The 17,994-nt window shown below is 43.6% G+C and overlaps 1 protein-coding gene across 5 annotated transcripts in view; it reads right to left on the bottom strand.

Annotated features, from left to right (window-relative positions):
• The window catches only part of AFF3 (ALF transcription elongation factor 3), a 563,374-nt gene that overhangs the window by 469,732 nt on the left and 75,648 nt on the right, over positions 1 to 17,994 (bottom strand). The gene's annotated exons all lie outside the window — the stretch shown is intronic.

The following is a 17,994-nucleotide window of genomic DNA, read 5'->3' on the forward strand; positions in this document are numbered from 1 at the left end:
TTTTCACAGAAGACACACATAACATACAGGAGGACAATATCGTGAAACAGGTAGCTACAATGAAGCATGCGCTGAGAGAACCCAAAGAAGGTGTCATTTTGATTCATCCTGTGTACCAGAGAGAAAATAAGTAAAAGGCCATGAACTGGCCCAGGGTAGAGCACGTTGTTTCCTGAATTTAGAAGATTCCTGAATTTTATCCCAGTCCATATACTTGCTACACGGATGGCCTTGTGTAAGACATTTCATGTCCCTAACTTTCAGGACTTGATTTTCTCTTCAAAACTGTATGTCCTTTGAAGTGATGAATGCACAACTATGTGACTATATCAAATACCATTGATTGTATACTTTGGATGAATTAATGCTTTCTTAATATGCATCAATAAACCTGATTTGTTAAAAAAAAAAAACCTCTATGTCCTCCTTCAACAAATGGTGCTGGAAAAACTGCATATTCCCATGCACAAATGGAAGCAGGCCTTGCTTCGGGGTGCCCTGCGGCCACCTCTAGGTTGCGAGGGTCGCAGAGGACTCCCAGGCTCTGCTGTGACTCATCCCAGCAAGACCTTCAGGATCCACGGCCAGAGCACGCAGGAAAAGAGGCGGAGTCTGGAGGGGTCCCCGCGCAGGCGTCCTCGTGCTTCCTCCACCCGTGGTGAGGCCCACGGAGCACCCCCCCTCCCAGCAACGAAGATGCTGCAAAACATGTGCGATGACCCTGCCCGGGGAAGCAGCCACCCAGGTTTTTCCTTGGAGGCTGGTCACAGATGCATCTTCTGCCTGGCCTGTACCAAAATCACAGAACCCCGGAGGGGGGCCCTGCTGGGCACGAACCGCATCGTTTGCACAAACAGGCCCTGTGCAGCCCCCTGATCACTCAGGAAACGGTCCAGGGCGGTCCCTGAAATCCAAGCTCCCTGACACCAGCCACCGGCCAACGGATATCACAGTTCCAGGCCTGCAGGTCAGCCCTTCCTCCCACGGTGCACACAAAAATGAACTCAAAATGGATCCCAGAACTAAAAGCAAAAACTAAAACTATAAAAATCTGAGAAAATACAGGAGTAAATCTCGGTCAGTAAAGGCTTCTTACTTATAAGACCAAACGTACAAGCAGCAGAAGAAAAAATAAAGACCATGAAAACTGAAAATCTTTTGTTCTTCAAAAGGTATCAAGACAACTCATAAAATAAGAGAAGATATTTGCAATCAGCTATCTGAGAGGAACTTGTATTGAGAATATATAAAGACCACTTACAACTCAATCATAAAAAAAGACAAATAGCCTCATTAAAAATGGGCAAAGGATTTCAATAGACATTTTTCCCAAGAAGTTACACAAATGGCCAAAAAGCAATGAAATGACGTTCAGCGTCATCACTGTGACAATCAAACCCACCATAAAAATCAAACGCACACTGACTCAGATGGCTGGACTCAAAAAGAAAGACAAGAGCAAGTGTTGGCAAAAGAGTGGAGAAACTGGAACCCTGTACATTACTAGTAGGAAAATAAAACAGTACAGTTGCTTTGGAAAACAGTCTGACAGTTCCTCAACTGGTGAAAAACAGAATTACCATATGAACTAGTAATTCCACTCCTAGGTACATACCAAAGAGAACTGAAAACATTTTTTCCATACAGAAACTTGTGCACAAGTGTTCATAGCAATATTATTCATAATAGTCAAAAGTGTAAGCAGCCCAAATATCCATCACCTGAAGAATGGATAAATAAAATGTGGTAGATAGTCATGGGAATATTATTCAGCAAGAAGAAGGAATGAAGCACTGATATCTGATAAATGGTGTAAAATTGCTTGTGGTAATACTTGCACAACTCTGTGAACACAATACATTTTATGTGAGCGAATTGTTCGGTAGGTGAGTTATATTTCAATAAAGCCATTTAAAAAAAGGAAAATTGTAAAGACTCATTCCTTCTTAATCCAAGGTAAGTTAATAAAGCAGCAATTAGAAAAATGAAGGCTAATTTTGGGTCCAGAGACCACATCAAGGCACCCATCTAACTGAAGAACCAGCCCAGGAGCTGGAGGTCAGGAGTGGAAGTCCACCGCCCAGGCGTGGAGAGAGGACGATGGACGCTTATCTGGCGTGGAACACGGCAGCGCACAAAGAGCAAGCTTGATGTTCCCACCCATATGATGGGTTTCTTTACGATCATAAATACAGTTTTGCATAACAACTAATGCAAAAAGCAAATGACTAAATGCCTTAATCAGGTCTATTTATTAACATTTAGAAAGCACCCAAAGGGTTCTGGATGTGCAAGTGAAGATGTTTTTACCGAACACATTGTCTTGTTCAATTCCACCCTGGCCTCCAAGGACAGATAATTTCATATTAATTTACCCAGGTTTGTGTTACCCACAAATCTGCCACCTTTATAGTCATTTGAATGGTTAAGAAAAACAGCAGGAGAAACAGAGTAAAGCCATGGTGTTACGACAGGGTAAGCTTTACAGCAAGGGTTTCTTTTGTGTGTGTGTTTTTTTTGAAGATTTATTTCTTATTTATTTCTCTCCCTTTCCCCACCCCACCCCCCAGGTGTCTGCTCTCTGCGTCTACTCACTATGTGCTCTTCTGTGTCCGCTTGTATTCTTGTCAGTGGCACCGGGAATCTGTGTCTCTTTTTTGTTGCACCATCCTGCTGCATCAGCTCTCCGTGTGTGCAGCGCCATTCCTGCGCAGGCTGCACTTTTTTCATGCTGGGCGGCTCTCCTTACGGGTGTACTCCTTGAGCATGGGGCTCCCCTACGCGGGGGATACCCCTGCATGGCATGACACTCCTTGTGTGCATCGGCACTGCACATGGGCCAGCTTATCACATGGGCCAGCAGGCCCTGGGTTTAAACCTTGGACTTCCCATGTGGTAGATGGACGCCCTATCCATTGGGCCAAATCCGCTTCCTTACAGCAGGGGTTTTTAACCTTTTTTTTGTTCCATAGACTCCTTTACCAGTCAGGTGAAAGGGGTCTGCACTGAGTCCGCACTATATTTGTATTATTTAATAGATACAATAAATTATTTTGTAATTATTGTATTAGTTAATATATAATAAATACATGTATACCAATACATCCCACAAGAATAATAGTGCTTTTTTTATTTCAATTCAAGCTCATGGGCCCCTTGTTCAGAACCCCTGCTTGAAGGATGATCTCATCGAGGCTTCACAACCACCTAGTGTGGGTTAATAATTTTACAGACGGAGAAACTAAGACATGGGCATATTAGACTTGCCCAAGGTCACACAGCTGGAAGGAACAAAACTGGGCCTCAACCCAAATTGTCTGGCCCCAAAGACTATGCCCTTACCCAATATGCTAAGTGCTTAACTTAACTGTGCTCTCTCTCAGAGACAATTTCTCATCTTATCTAGAAAATGGACAAAGATGTTGTTGAAATGCAGTTACCCCTACATATATATTTCCCTGAGGTATTTGGGAAAATTTTTTAACAACTTGTTTTATTTTTTACAATTTTTATTTAAATACATTTTTTATATTAAAATAGTTTCAGGTTTACAGAAAAGTTGCAGAGCTAGTCCAGAGCATTCCTGGCTACCCCTAGCCCAGTTTCTCTCTTGTTAACATCTTATGTTGCCATGTGCATTTGTCACAACAAAGGACCCCACCTCGGTACACTATTATCAATGAAACTCCCCACTTTATTTCAATTTCACCCTCTTTTCCTAAAGTCCATTTTCTACGCCAGGACCCCATCACCTCACATTTACTAGACACAGCTCTTCAGCCTGCTCTGGAAACAGTTTTTCAGAGGTCACTTTTCTCTTTTTTAAATGACCTTGACGGCTTTGAAGAGTACTTACTGGTCAGGCATTTTACAGCATGTCCCTCGAGTTGGGTTTTTGTGATCAGACTGAGATGATGGGTTTGGGGGAGGAAGACCACAGAGGTAGGTGCCACGCCCCTCGCATCACGTTTGCCGAGGCCACTTCCTGTCCACGTGACTTACCACCTTGGATGTGGACCCTGATCCCGGCCGAAGACGAGTCTGCCGGGTCTCTCCACTCCAAAGCCAGCTTCTCTCCATTACCACACTCCATCCTTTGGAGGTGAGCCACACAGTGCAGCCCACACGCAGGAGACGGAGCGTTCAGTTCCACCCCTTGAGGGGAGCGTACTTAATAAATGGCATCTTATTTTTAAAGAGGTTCATCTGGCATGACTTTTTAAAACTAGAACAGCATGCCAAATGGCAGTGTGCTGCGTGTGCCTGTCCTGTCTTTAGGGACCCCATCGGGGCTCTGCTGACTTCATTGCTTATCATTCTTGTGGCTCAGAATCACAGAGCATAAGAGGCGCATTCTGCAAGGTAACAGAATAGAGAACCAACTGGCTTGAATGGAAAGTAGGAAATGCTTTCTATTCTAGGAGCCATTCAACAAACAGCAGGAGGTCAGGAGAAGGAGAAAAAATATTCCGTGATATAGTATGTGTTTGTATGGGCAGATATTAAATTGGAAATTTTAAATGAGTTACTGAGTTACAACAGATATAAAATCTGAAAATGAGGTGCCAGGCTTTTCAAAGGAACTTCCAAAAGAAGCGTGGCACAACTGGCGTCATGGTTCTTTACACCCTTCACCACTCTGAGAAAGAAAGAGGAGATCAAGAGAGGATTTTGTATTTCTTTGAGGAAAACACAAGCTGCTGTGTGATTACCACCAGCGATGGGTCTGGATGCAGTGGACCTCTGTAAAATCAGAAGCTGTGAGAGACAAGAGTAGCTGAAGCAAAAGACTGCCCTAGCAAAGGGAACTGCAGTTGGGGGAGCCCAAGAAGGGAGCCAAAAAGGGCCTGGGTGAAAGTCACTTCAAAATCAACTAAAGCTTCCAGAAATATGGCAGACTAAATACTCTGAGGATCTACCAATAGAAAGCCAAATCCTAAGTAAAAGTCAAGTATTATTGTTTGGCTGAGTTCCGAAGAAGCAAGAAAAATCTCCAAAGGGGAGAGACTAAACAAGGAAACAAAAGAAGAAAGCAGGGCAGTGAGGATAACAAAGGGACACAAATCCTATGAGGTCAAATCTTCGTTTCAGTGTGGCCATTAGGAGACTGGGCCCTATGTCTGTGGTTGGGTGGGAAAACCAACTTGAAATTCCTGGATTACCCTGGGGCACCTGAAGAGGGTGGGGTGGTCTCAGGACCATTTTGCTTCTCCTAGAAGAGGCAAAAACTAATACTCTCTGGAGAAAAACATCCTTGATTTAGGCCCTAAAAAGTTTTTCTACAGATTAAGAGCTCTCAGATATGAGCTAACAATTGGTACTTACCAAACACACAAGGAAACAAAACACACTGAGTGAGAGTCAGAAGAAATAACTAATGACAGATTTAGATTACCACGGACTTCAGATGTTTTAATTATCAGATGCAGATGACAAAATAACTATATTTGAAATATTAGAGAGCAAAAGATAGAATCACAAAATAAGCAAGCAGCTAGTGACTATCAAAAGATCGGAGGTACTTGCCCTGATCAAGATGGCAGTGAGAAGTTTCAGGGCTCTGTCTCCTCACAGGCCCTTTGAACTACCAGTAAGAACTGGCAGAAATATCATTCTCAAAGCACCAGAAAATGATTACAAGATTGCAGTAACAGGCAAATGTCGAATCAAGGAAAAGGAATTATAAAAACTCATAGAGACAGAAACTAGAGGAGAGGTTACCATGGGTGGGGGCCAGGGGCAAATGGGGTGAAGGGAAAGTTCTAGAAATTTATGACGGTGAGGGTACTGCAACATTGTGAATGTGGTTCATTCCAATGAATGGATGCTTGGGAGGAGTTGGGATTGGGAGATTTATGCTGTATATATGTTTCCACAATTTTAAAAAAGGTAAGAAATATAAACTAAAGAGATAATGACAATTAAATGCATGATACTGGATAGGATCTAAGGATGGAGGAGAAAAGGCTCAAAAGGACATTATTGGGCTAGAGGAAAAATTTGAATATAGAATATAAGATTTATATCAATATTAAATTTTTGAACTTGTTCACTGCACTTACCATGATGACACGAGTGAATATCCTTGTTCACAGAAAACGTACATGGAGGTATTATGCATTTGATGCAAATGATGTGCGCAACCTGCTCTCAAATATTCAAAATATAGGTAGGTAGGTAGATAGATAGTTGATAGAAAGATAGAGAGATAGAAAGATAGATAGAGACAAATTGATAGAAAGAATGTTATATAACAAAGGTGGCAAAATGTTCAAATTGTGGAACTGGGTATATGGGGGATGAGAATGTTAGAGTTCTCCATATGGGATTTGTATTATTTTTGTAACTCTTCTGTAAGTTAGAAATTATTTCAAAATAAAAAAGTTTTTAAAATGACCAGATTTTAAAAGAACCAAATGTAACTCTTAAAAACAAAAACTACAGTTATTGAAATAAAAAACTTACTAGCAAGATTATCCAGCACAAATTAGGAGAAGTTGAAAGGGGAATTAGTGACTTGGAAGGAAGATCTGAAGAAATTACCTGAAAGGCAATACAGAGAGGCAAGATGAAGAAAAATACAAAAGAGATGTTAACCACTACGGAGAATATAAGGGCTCAATTATGTCTCATCAGAGTCCTAGCAGAAAACAACAGAAAGAATGGAAGAAAGGGAATATTTAAGGAGATAAACACTGAGAGTTTTCCAGCAGTGATAAAAGACATGAATGCACAGATAAACCAATCAGGATAAATAAAAGGAAATCCAGCTTAGACATATTACAGTAAAACTGAGAACTCTAGAAATAAAGAGATGTTTAACAGCAGCCACGTCACAAAACACAAAGTCAGCTTATGACCAGAGCAGTCAAGTAAGAAATCCTCTCTATTTCTTTACCCTTATCTCCCTTTCCTCAACTCCTTTTCTTCCACGACACTAACCCAAGGAGAAAAGGTATCTAGAGTGAGAGGGGAAATATGAGAAAGACATCAAACACATCTCCTCTCCCTCAGAGAGGCTGAAAGCTGAAAACAATGCCTCACATGGGAGGGAGTCTTCCCTTTGAATACGTGAAGTTTCTCAAGTTTTCTTTGACACTTTTAATAATTATATATAATTATATATAATTAATAATTCTTGATCAGCCCTTCTAGTGCTATTAAATTGATACTGTGTGTTTTCAACCTCACACAACTTTCTAGTATAGGAAGAAAGAGACCTGTGAGTTAGCCTTCCTATAACAAAAAGTTTGTGATCAATTCCTGTTAGGTATATATTGCAATCTGCATGGGAAGCCAAGAATATTTTCCACCATTTATTTTCCCTGAGTCAGAAACCAGAGTCGGTCTGGCAAACATGGTCTGTGAAAATATAAAAATATATCATTATGCTGTGACAATCCCGATGTCTATACCTCCACCCGCATTTCAAACGTGCAACGTATCTATCTGCCAACTCACTGTGGAAAGTGCCTATGAGCTGGGCTCTCTTATAAATTCTATAGATGCATTATGATTAGACATTCTTCTTATACATCAGCCAGCCAGAAAAGAGGATGAGCTAATGAATAATACCCAAGGGAAGGAAAATTCCTTTTTCAGCTAGTTTAAGCCATGCCAATAATATGCTCACAGCATTTTGCATTTACCATAAAGCTTTTCAATTAGTTCTCAGACAAGTTAACCTTCTCACTTCCAGAACATATAATTCATGCACATTTATACCACACAGCATCGTGTTAACTATTATCCATCATTTACAAGTGTTATTTGTCTATAAAAGTGACACTAAATTTTTGAAAAATGAGACTGCTCTGGCTGCTCCTGGCTGCCTCTGGCTGTGTTTTAACAAATGGCACCAAAGCAAAAGGCTTTAAGTCACATAAGACGCAATTAGTCAAAGAAGCCATAAATATTTTTTAAAAGGATATAAATGATTGCTTATCCAAATAGCAAAATGTCTAAAGGCTGATGCACAATAAAATAAGGGTTAACATAAAAGAGTACACATGTTATTTATTGTTAATAAAGTTAATCAAATTTAGTGCTTCTTACTCATGCGCGCATTTAAACAGAAACATTAGTATGATGTGCATATTGATGGAAAATAGCATGAAAGATGATTATCTCTAAAAGAAAATCCAGCAAAAAAAAAAAGGATGTTTAAAATGTAGCTGGTAACCTTTTACAGCATAAATGCTTTGGCTTCAAACACAAATGTTTAATTAAAATTATTAAGTTAAAGAGTATTTCCACAATAATATTTTAGATAACAATGACTAAAACATGAATTCCAGGATAAATGTTAAAGTGATTTTTGGAGCAAGTAAAAACATATAGACAGAAACCTTCCATTTTCCTTTTTCCTGGTATCTTATTCACCTACCCTAGAGTAGTTTTGTTCTTCCTCTCAAAAATCTATTCTCAATAGACATATCAGGATCTTAAAACAAAATTAGATAAGCATAACCCATCAATCAGCAATTTCTAAATGCATTACCTCCAAGTGGCTTGGTCTTTTATGTCACTTATCTGCTTAAAATGAAGTGTAAAAGAGTTTCCAAGAAAAAAAGATATAAAATTAACTTCATTTCATAGTAAGTTCTCCAATCATGCTAGCAGACAGCTGACATTATTAGAGCTCACACTTATAAATCAGCGATTATAGACACTAGTTAAGCAAGGCAAGAAATGGAGAAGGCAATTATATAGTGGTAAAATTTCCAAGAAGCACATTTGTAGTCAAGGTTGTTAAACAGGAGTTCACTCGTGGTTAAAATAAAAGGCCCCTAGATCTTTTGGGGTAGTGATTTTTGAGGGGGAGGAGGAGGAATAAAATCTATGCCATTTGTCCTACAAGCAAAAAAGCCAACAAGAAATCACTGAGTTATAACTTGAACTCTTTTTCCCATTTCTTTTGAAACTGAATTCTAAAACTCTTACATGTCATTAAACAATCAAAAAGTACTGAATCAAACTGAAGAGGAATACTTGGGGGCAAGAGGTGATATTCAAAATACCTGTAGATGCGACAGACTGAATGCTCACGGGAGGTGCCCCGAGCTTGGTTTCTACACCCTCTTCTGCTGCCTTCCACTTGAATAAGGCCCAAAAGGCCACTTTGCGTCTTATCGTCCAGTTCTCAGATCTGCTTCATTGACTCCTCATCTAGCACACACTTAGACATTGTACCTGGTACGCTGTAGACCTACAGTCACTAGCTGTCGGTCACACTCGATCGTGCTGGTAATGGTCTGCAGTATTACAGTGCTGGCAGCCCCAGGGTGGCCCCCGTGGATTTCCCCTTCTATACCTACCACAGGAGAATAGACCAGAAGGGGTGCTCAGAACAAGGTAGCTTGGGTCCTTGCAGGAATAGGACCTTTCTCTCTTCTGGCTTTAAATTACTCTGAAGAAAGAGATACCTTTACTTTTCCTTCCAAGTGGGAAACAAACGATGTTGGTCATTTCTGAAGTATCTTTTGATGTGCAAAACATTCCACAGTGATCTATCAATTAACCCCACAGCACCTCGGCAAGGAAAGTGAAAGGAAACATTGCCCAGTGCTAACATTTCACAGGGGAGAAACAGGACGGAACAGATATTCAGAGAATCTGACGAAGGTCTGAGAACTTCTCCGTTCAGAACCTGGAGAAGATGCCCATTTCGTCACAGCTCCAACCCCAGTGTTTGGCCCCGAAGGAAAGACGGCTCATCCCATGCATCCCTGCAAGGCACTGCTTCCCAACAAAACCATCGCAACCTGCAATTACTTGGTCACTGAGGGAAGGTCTAGTCATACTTCCACTTAGTTTAAAAAAAGAAAAAAATTGGTGGGGACTTTTCATTAGGCCAGATGGACAGATAACCCTAAACCTAGCCCTGGGAGACAGAAAAAGGTTATTTCTTTTAGTCCAATCTAAAGGCAAGGAAAGAGCTGGGATAATCTATGGGGGGAGTGCCTCTTCTCTATTTCCTTCCTGAGAGCCAAGGGAGCAGGCACTCCTATCTGAGTGTGCACGTGAGCGCACACACACAAAGCACACACACAAACCCCTCTCCCAGTCCATCTGAGTCTATTAAAAGGGCCGTTGGTGACTTTTCAGGCTGTTCCCTGAGAAGTCAGAATTTTCTGGTAAATATTTTTGATAACCTTCACCCTGTCTAAACTAACAGCAGCGACAAAATTAAAAAGCTAAATAGCATGTTAGAAAAAAGTCCAAATTCCCCTGATAAGCCAACAGTGGTGTTAATAAGGGCAATTCATACTTCCCAACAGCATCGCGCTGTTTTGCGTGACACATTTCTCTGGATATGCCAAAGCACTGTGTGGCCCACATGTTTAGTATCCCTCTCCACAAGGCAGGGCCCAGGTAGTTATTAATCCTATTTCACAAAAGACCTTTTGCCCAGAAAATGGCAAGACCTGTCTAAGCTCTAACTCGATGACAATGCAGAGACATGAACCCGGGTCTCCAAACCCTCTGTTAACTAAGTAGTGGCCCAGAAGAGACGTCGCAAAGTCAACATAAACAGAGTGTCAGCTGTTATTTACACTGCCCACAATAAATGTTTGTTCCAGAGAAAATAGTTCAAACAAGATGGGAAATAGTTTAAACACAAAAGGCTGAAGGGTTCAATATAGGAGAAAAATATATTTGCTTTTAATACAGTGGAGGAACTGTTCAGGAACAGTTTGTTCTTCTATTGTAGAGGTCGGCCGTGCACTGCCGAGGGCCACGAGATCGCAGGCTGCGTGGAACTGAGGGAGATGCCCGCTCACGTCAGCTCACCCACTTCTCTCATAAGGACCCAAGTTCCCGATCTTTCAGATGTTGGGATTTTTGACCTGGAATTTGAGCTATCTTTTTTGACAAACAAAATGTACATATGTATTATAAACCATGACCCAGTGTCCTAAATCTGATACAGAGCTAAGGAATAAAGGAATAAAAAGAAAATGAGCTGGGGACCCTGGGAGGCTAAGAACCGACACGATCCTTGGGGGAACCAGCCAGCAGGCATGCTTCCTTCACCAGCTGGGGGTTTTCCCAGCTGATAGGATAGTGGGTTGTTGAGGTTGTGATGGGATTTCTTTTTTTTTCGTGGGGGGCAGGGAATCCTGCAAGTGATCGGCCTAGAGCAGGAAAGCTTCCTGAGGAAGAGGCTGGGTTTCTTCAAATAGCACAAAGGCTGTCACGCAAAAGGACTGGACTTATTCTGGATAGTTCCAGAGGGCAAAACTAGAAAGCTACAGTCAAGAACATCTGTGCCCAGGTAGACAGGAGCTTGCTTGAGTGACAGCTCGGTGGATGCTGGTCTTCTCTGAACTATCTAGTAAGCATGGATGACCCCTCTTGAGGGTGGTCCGAAGGGCGACCCACACACGGAAAGACATGAAACCAGCTAAATGTGAGGATTCTTTCAAATACCAGAGTTTAATGATTACTTTTTTTTAAGGCTTATTTTATTTATCTCCCCTTCCCCCCCCCCCCCCCCCATTGTCTGCTCTCTGTGTCCATTTGCTGTGTTTTCTTCTGTGTCCACTTGTGTTCTTGTCACGCAGCACCGGGAAACCATGTTGCTTTTTTTGTTGTTGTGTCATCTTGTTGCTCAGCTCTCCGTGTGTGTGGCGCCATTCCTGGGAGGGCTGTGCTTTCTTTTCCTGTGGGGTGGCTCTCCTTGCAGGGCGCACTTCTTGTGTGTGGGGCTCCCCTACAAAGGGGACACCCCTGCGTGGCATGGCACTCCTTGTGTGGCAGCACTGAGCATGGACCAGCTCACCACACGGGTCGGGAGGTCCTAGGGATCGAACCGTAGCCCTTCCATATGTTGGTGGATGTTCTATCAGTTGAGCCGCAACCGCTTCCCAATGCTGACTTTAAAGGGCTGCTCAGAGCCCCACAAGGGTTCCTTACAGACAGGGTGGGCGCTGAGGTCCCACTGAACTGAATCCCAAGGTCAATTTTACCAGTCAGTAACTGGGTGATGGTCAATTTGCAAGCTCAGTCTGCCCTCCAGGTGTCTGTTAGCATCAGCTGGGAACTCTACAATCCAAAAAGATCCTCAGATCTATAGCCTGGATCTTCTAAAGCTCACCCTCAAGAGGTGGGGACCAAGAACCACCCGCCATCTTTGAAAAGCTTCCCAGATGACCTGCTGATGGGCCAGCTGGGGGAGTGTAGCAGTTTGATATAATTGGTGAATTCCAAACAGAAATATTGGATGATGCTTGTCATCTGATCTGTACCTGGGCATGACTGAGTTATCATTAGGGCATTGAATCCCCATCCTTTGGTGGGTGGGGCCTCATAGATAAAAGACAGGGCAAAGAACAGAGTTGGGGCTTTTAACGTTGGAGTTTTGATTTTGGAGTGTGATGCTGAAGACATAAACCGGAGTCCTGGGAAGTCAGTACGCAGAGGAAAGAGAAGCCAGCCCCAGGAAGGAAGGAAACTTGAAGTCAGAGTAAAGGAAGCCCCAGGAACGTAGGAACCGAGGAAGCCTGAACCCTTGCAGACGTCAGCAGCCATCTTGCTCCAAATAGACTTTGGTGAGGGAAGTAACTTATGCTTTATGGCCTGGTATCTGTAAACTCCTACCCCAAATAAATACCCTTTATAAAAACCAACCAATTTCTGGTATTTTGCATCAGCACCCCTTTGGCTGACTAATACAGGGAGCCATTGATAAACTCATATCTTTATTTGTAAAATAGGGTTGATGAGTCGTGGAGATGTGTAAAGAGAAAACATATGTAAACTACTTAGCATGGTGCCTGTTCTGAGGGAACACTCATGCTCCTTTAAAAAAACACATTCTCGGGAAACGGACTTGGCCCAGTGGTTAGGGCGTCCGTCTACCACATGGGAGGTCCGCGGTTCAAACCCCAGGCCTCCTTGACCCGTGTGGAGCTGGCCCATGCGCAGTGCTGATGCGTGTAAGGAGTGCTCTGCCACACAGGGGTGTCCCCCATAGGGGGACTTCCCGCATAGGGAAGCCCCATGCACAAGGAGTGCACCCGTGAGGAGAGCCGCCCAGCGCGAAAGAAAGTGCAGCCTGCCCAGGAATGGCGCCGCCCACACTTCCCGTGCCGCTAACGACAACAGAAGTGGACAAAGAAACAAGACGCAGCAAATAGACACAGAGAACAGACAACCAGGGTGGGGGGATTAAATAAATAAATAAATCTTTAAAAAAAAAAGAAAAAAAAAACCACATTCTCCGCAGTACACAGTCAGGCTTAAGAGCGTCCACTGATTAGAAACGAGTCCAGTGCGGCTTATGGAGAGTTAATATTTGGCCGCCTCTTATTTTAACTATCTTCATAGCCTATGTTCTTCAGGCAACACAGACAAAATCTGATGAGACATAATCTGAATAGTAGAAAAAAATGTAGTAGCTATAGAAAATGACCTTAAAGTTAATTTCACAAAGAGCTGCATTTAAACGTTGAATGTAGCAATATATAAAGCCTGTGAAGGTTTGCTCTTTTATATAATTAGAAACACAAGATATAAACTGTTCACTCTACAAAATTTAACACTCATTTTTATTTCCATATGCACGGGTAAAAGGTAATAGGCCCCACTTCTCTTCTCTGTGCCAAGCAGGCACCGGCACTCACTTAAAATCCCGCAGGGCACCGAAGCGGGGACATCCTGCTCTGACACTCATATCCCGCAAATGGCTTCAGCTCTTTCACTGTGAAGCTGCCTCTAGACAGCAGGTACGTAGGAAAATTACCTCAGACAGAAAGGAATAAAGGCGGTCACTGGAGCCATTAATATCAAGGGAGAAAAATGTCTCCTGGATTTCTGTCCTTCTACTTGCAAGTTATTAGACTGCTTCTGTTTGGGTGGTTTTATACCCACACAAAAAAAATTATAGAGCGTGTTGTTGCTTAAGCACATCTAAAGGCGCCACCCAAAGCAGCTAATCTGCATGTGAGAACAAGTCACTGTCAAACACTTAACCTTTTGCAGATTAAAACGTCTGACTAACAGTTGTGAAATCATCGTTGCTGTAATTGTTATAAGTAGAAATCCGAGCATTTTTAGAAGAGCGATCACTTTTTGAAACAGTCATTTCATGCCTCAGGTCAACGTTCCCGTTCTTGACTCAGGTAAAACCACTGCCTTTCCTTGATGCTCATGTTCGGTTCCCCTGAATTATTATAAAACATTCATCATTTATTCTACAGAGGTGCTCTTGAAGCACTGCTCTCAAAAGATTGTTCTGCACATGATAATTTTAGAAATGCATTATCTTCATCTCTGACAGATCCTAATTGGCCCCAGCTCCTCAGATTCTCTGCTACCTTCCACTTCTCTATGCTCACTTCTGTCTCGGAATTAGAAGTGTCTGGCTCATAGATGCTCGGCAAAGATTTGCTGAATGAAGTAATTACCTTTAACACCTAAAAGATCTATTCCCTGAAGGCATTTTCTAGTAAAGAACCAAGTCTTTTGTATTGTAAATTGTCATCTCTAATGAACTTGTTTGATAATTTTAAATTTTAATAAATGAGACTTTCCCATAATGGAATATATTGTTTCTCTTTTCAGTATTAACATTACTGATTGGAATGAACACTTTGTAACATATAAAAGTACAGGGTAGAATAAAATTGCAGTTATATTCTTGTCGGTACAGTGTTAAGCACCCAGACATTTGTGCAAAATGGGACTCTACATTATAGATGCTACGGCAGAAGAACATTTGACTTGAAACATACTGCAACTTCCTAATGTACACGTCCTCTTCCTATCAGCAGTAGTTTAATAGTAAATGACCTGTTTCCAAAAAGAAAACAGAATGCGAGCAAAGGCTTTTATTTTAATTCTGAAACTGTCTTCGTATAAAATAGACATTTTTAAAGGTAAAAATGGCTGATATGAGAAAAACCTGAGGTGTCTTTGGATGGAAGTATGAAAGAGAAAGGAAGCGTTCAAGCGTCCACATTCTGCGTTTTTAAGTGAATAGTGTATAAAACATGAATTTTAAAATGCACTATGAGAGACGGAATCATGCCCCATCAAAGACACGCTCAAGTCCTAACACCTGGCCCTGTGTAAAGAGAACCTTCAAAGATCCTATTCGGATGAGCCCGAAGTGAATCGAGCGGGCCTCACCCCAACAGAGCTGATACCCTCATCGACAGAGGGGAGCTGGCTGCAGTCAGAGGAGAAGCTAGAGAGAGAGCGCCTTGCGATGAGGCCGAGACGCATCTACCAGCCAGGGAACCCCGTGGGCTGCCAACAAGCCAGCACCAGAAGGCCACAGACTCTGGGAGAAAGCAGGGCCTTGGCCAACACCGTGATTTTGGACTTCCAGCCTCCAAAACTGAGTTTTGACCACAAGTTCCTGTGGTTGAAGCCAACCAGCCTGTGGTGTCACAGCAGCCCTGGCAAACCAAGGCAGATACACCAGATTGTCTGCAAGGGAAATAATTCCTTAATGTCAGGCTTTGTAAATCGCATGCAGGTTCTAAGAAACCAGTCAGGTGTGATACCACACCTGGACAAAGGAAGGATGGCCTTGCGATGGCCAGGTCTGAAGACAGGCATGTCCAAGCCTGGGCCCCCGCCTGGGGCTGGAGCACTGAGGTGTTCGGCCCCGCTGTCTTCCTTTAAAGGTGCTGGCGGCGACATGGGCGTTAGAAGGAACTGGAAGGAGCGCTCCTTTGAAAATGTCTTGAGCAAAACCACAGATAAATACCAAGTGATGAAGTGCATGGCTAGCGCTTTCCTGAAGAAGCCCGTGGTGGGGGCTTGTATGCCTCGTCTTCTCTGCAAGTCCTCCGTCTTTTCCTTGGGAAGACACTCTGTAGTGCCAGAGTTCCAGCGAGGACCGATTCCAGGCACGTACTGCCGAGCAGATGCGGTTCTCAGCAGGCGGTGCAGGCTGCAGAGCCAGCCCTGCTCAAGCACACCGCACTTAGCAAGTACCTGTATGCCTTCTCCTGTCTGTTATTCAATAAGAAGGGAGACCACTGAAAACTGGAGAGTTCTACTCTCCAAGGCAGGACGGCTGACAAAGTAGCTCCATCTTAACCACCGGATGAAACGTTTTGGCCTCCCAGTGGCCACGGTCTTGGGCTGACCTCTAAATGACCCCGCGGCCTTTCAGAGCACTTACTGCCCGCTTGGAGCAGAGCCACCCGGGAGGCCGTTTCTCGAAAGCGGCCTCCTGGAGAGCCCGGAGCCAGGTCGGGCCGCAGGGTGGTGCTGCCTCCAGCCTGGGGGGAACGCCAGGCCCAGCCCAGGAAGGGAGGTGCAAAACCTGAAACATCTCCAAGGGGATCCAAGGGGCACCTCTGCTTGGCTGGTCTAGCTGGTACAGGATTCAAGCCCTGGCTGCTAAAATCCCACAGCAGGGAAGGAGACGTGGCTCAATGGAGAGAGCGCCCGCCTACCACATGGGAGGTCCAGGGTTCAAACCCAGGGCCTCCTGACCCGTGTGGAGCTGGCCCACATGCAGTGCTGATGCGCGCGAGGAGTGCCCTGCCACGCAGGGGTGTCCCTGCGTAGGGGAGCCCCATGCACAAGGAGTGCGCCCCGTAAGGAGAGCCGCCCAGCACGAAAGAAAGTGCAACCTGCCCAGGAATGGCACCACACACACAGAGAGCTGACACAGCAAGATGACGCAACAAAAAAAGCAACACAGATTCCCAGTCCTGCATGACAAGAATACAAGCGGACACAGAAGGACACACAGCAAATGGACACAGAGAGCAGACAACTGGGGAGGGGGACAGGTAAGAGAAATAAATAAAAAATAAATCTTTAAAAAAAAAAATCCCACAGCAGCACAAGTGCTGGTCTGCTGAGCCCCACTGCAGAAAGTGTGTTTGGAACACGTCGTAGGTTTTCTGCTCTGGGAAAATTCCATCTACAGCGTGCCCCAAAATAAGTCTCCTGGCTCTTTCCTCTTCTATGTGTTTCCTTTGACTTTGCTGTTTTATCTTCATCTTACCCTCCTGCCACCTCTCTTGCCAGAACTGACGGTTCCCGCTTTCAGCAGCCACATTAACTGACCTAGCTAACAAATTTACAAATTTAAATAGGGAGACACCCTCGTCAGCCTTCACTGAAATGTCATTTTCAATGTGGTGCAAAACGAAGTGCAGCTCGTGAAGTCGGGATGCTGAGGACAAACTCCCTGACCTGGAGGTTGGAGAATCTTCCTTTACTGTGGTTTAACGCACCACATGTTTTTTCTCCATTCACCCAGAAACCAAACACACAATCTCTTCTTTCGGTCAAAGAAAATGAAGTAAAGAACCATATAACACACTGACCTCCTTCTCAAATTAGTACAAGTTCATATATCATGGTCAGGAGTTAAAAGTTGAAAAGGACTAGTCGTTGCCTCGAGTTCAAAGGGACTTTCAAGAGCTTTGGGATGGCCACTTCGTGGAAATCAGGTTGTTTTTTGGCACTTAAGCTGTAAGTTTTACACCTAAGTTTAAAATTATAAATAAGTTGTTCCATGCGTAAAATGTACCACTTGACTTCATAATAACTCTCTAATAAAGAGACTGAGGAAATAAGAAATTTTTAAATTATGAAAAACAGCAGTTGGCCATAACAGAGGGCCGTAAACAAACCCTGTCAGAGGAGCCAGCCTGACACAGATTATGCGGAGACGGAGCTGTAAACTCCACAGGAAGGCCCAGCTGTGCCTTACCGAGGCCCAGACAACCACCCTGTGCCTTGGTCTGCTCAGGGCGTCTGTCAAATGTCTCAGACAGGGCCACCCACACCCATGGAAACTGTCCAGATCTGATGTGGCTGGGTGATTCCGCTGCATTTTCCTCAGCTGACCCCTTGCTCTTTGAAATTTCCTACTTCCTGGGCTTCTGGCCCTTTTCTCCCTCCCAGCTCCGCTCCTGCCCCCTATTTCTCCTCACCTCTGTCAAAGGCAGCCCTCCGTTCTTGCTTCCTCTCATCACCCTCGGTGCTCTCCTCAAGGGAGCTGGCCCATTATTT

The sequence above is a fragment of the Dasypus novemcinctus genome, chromosome 17 (assembly GCF_030445035.2).
Source record: "Dasypus novemcinctus isolate mDasNov1 chromosome 17, mDasNov1.1.hap2, whole genome shotgun sequence".
NCBI classification, from domain to species: Eukaryota; Metazoa; Chordata; class Mammalia; order Cingulata; family Dasypodidae; genus Dasypus; species Dasypus novemcinctus.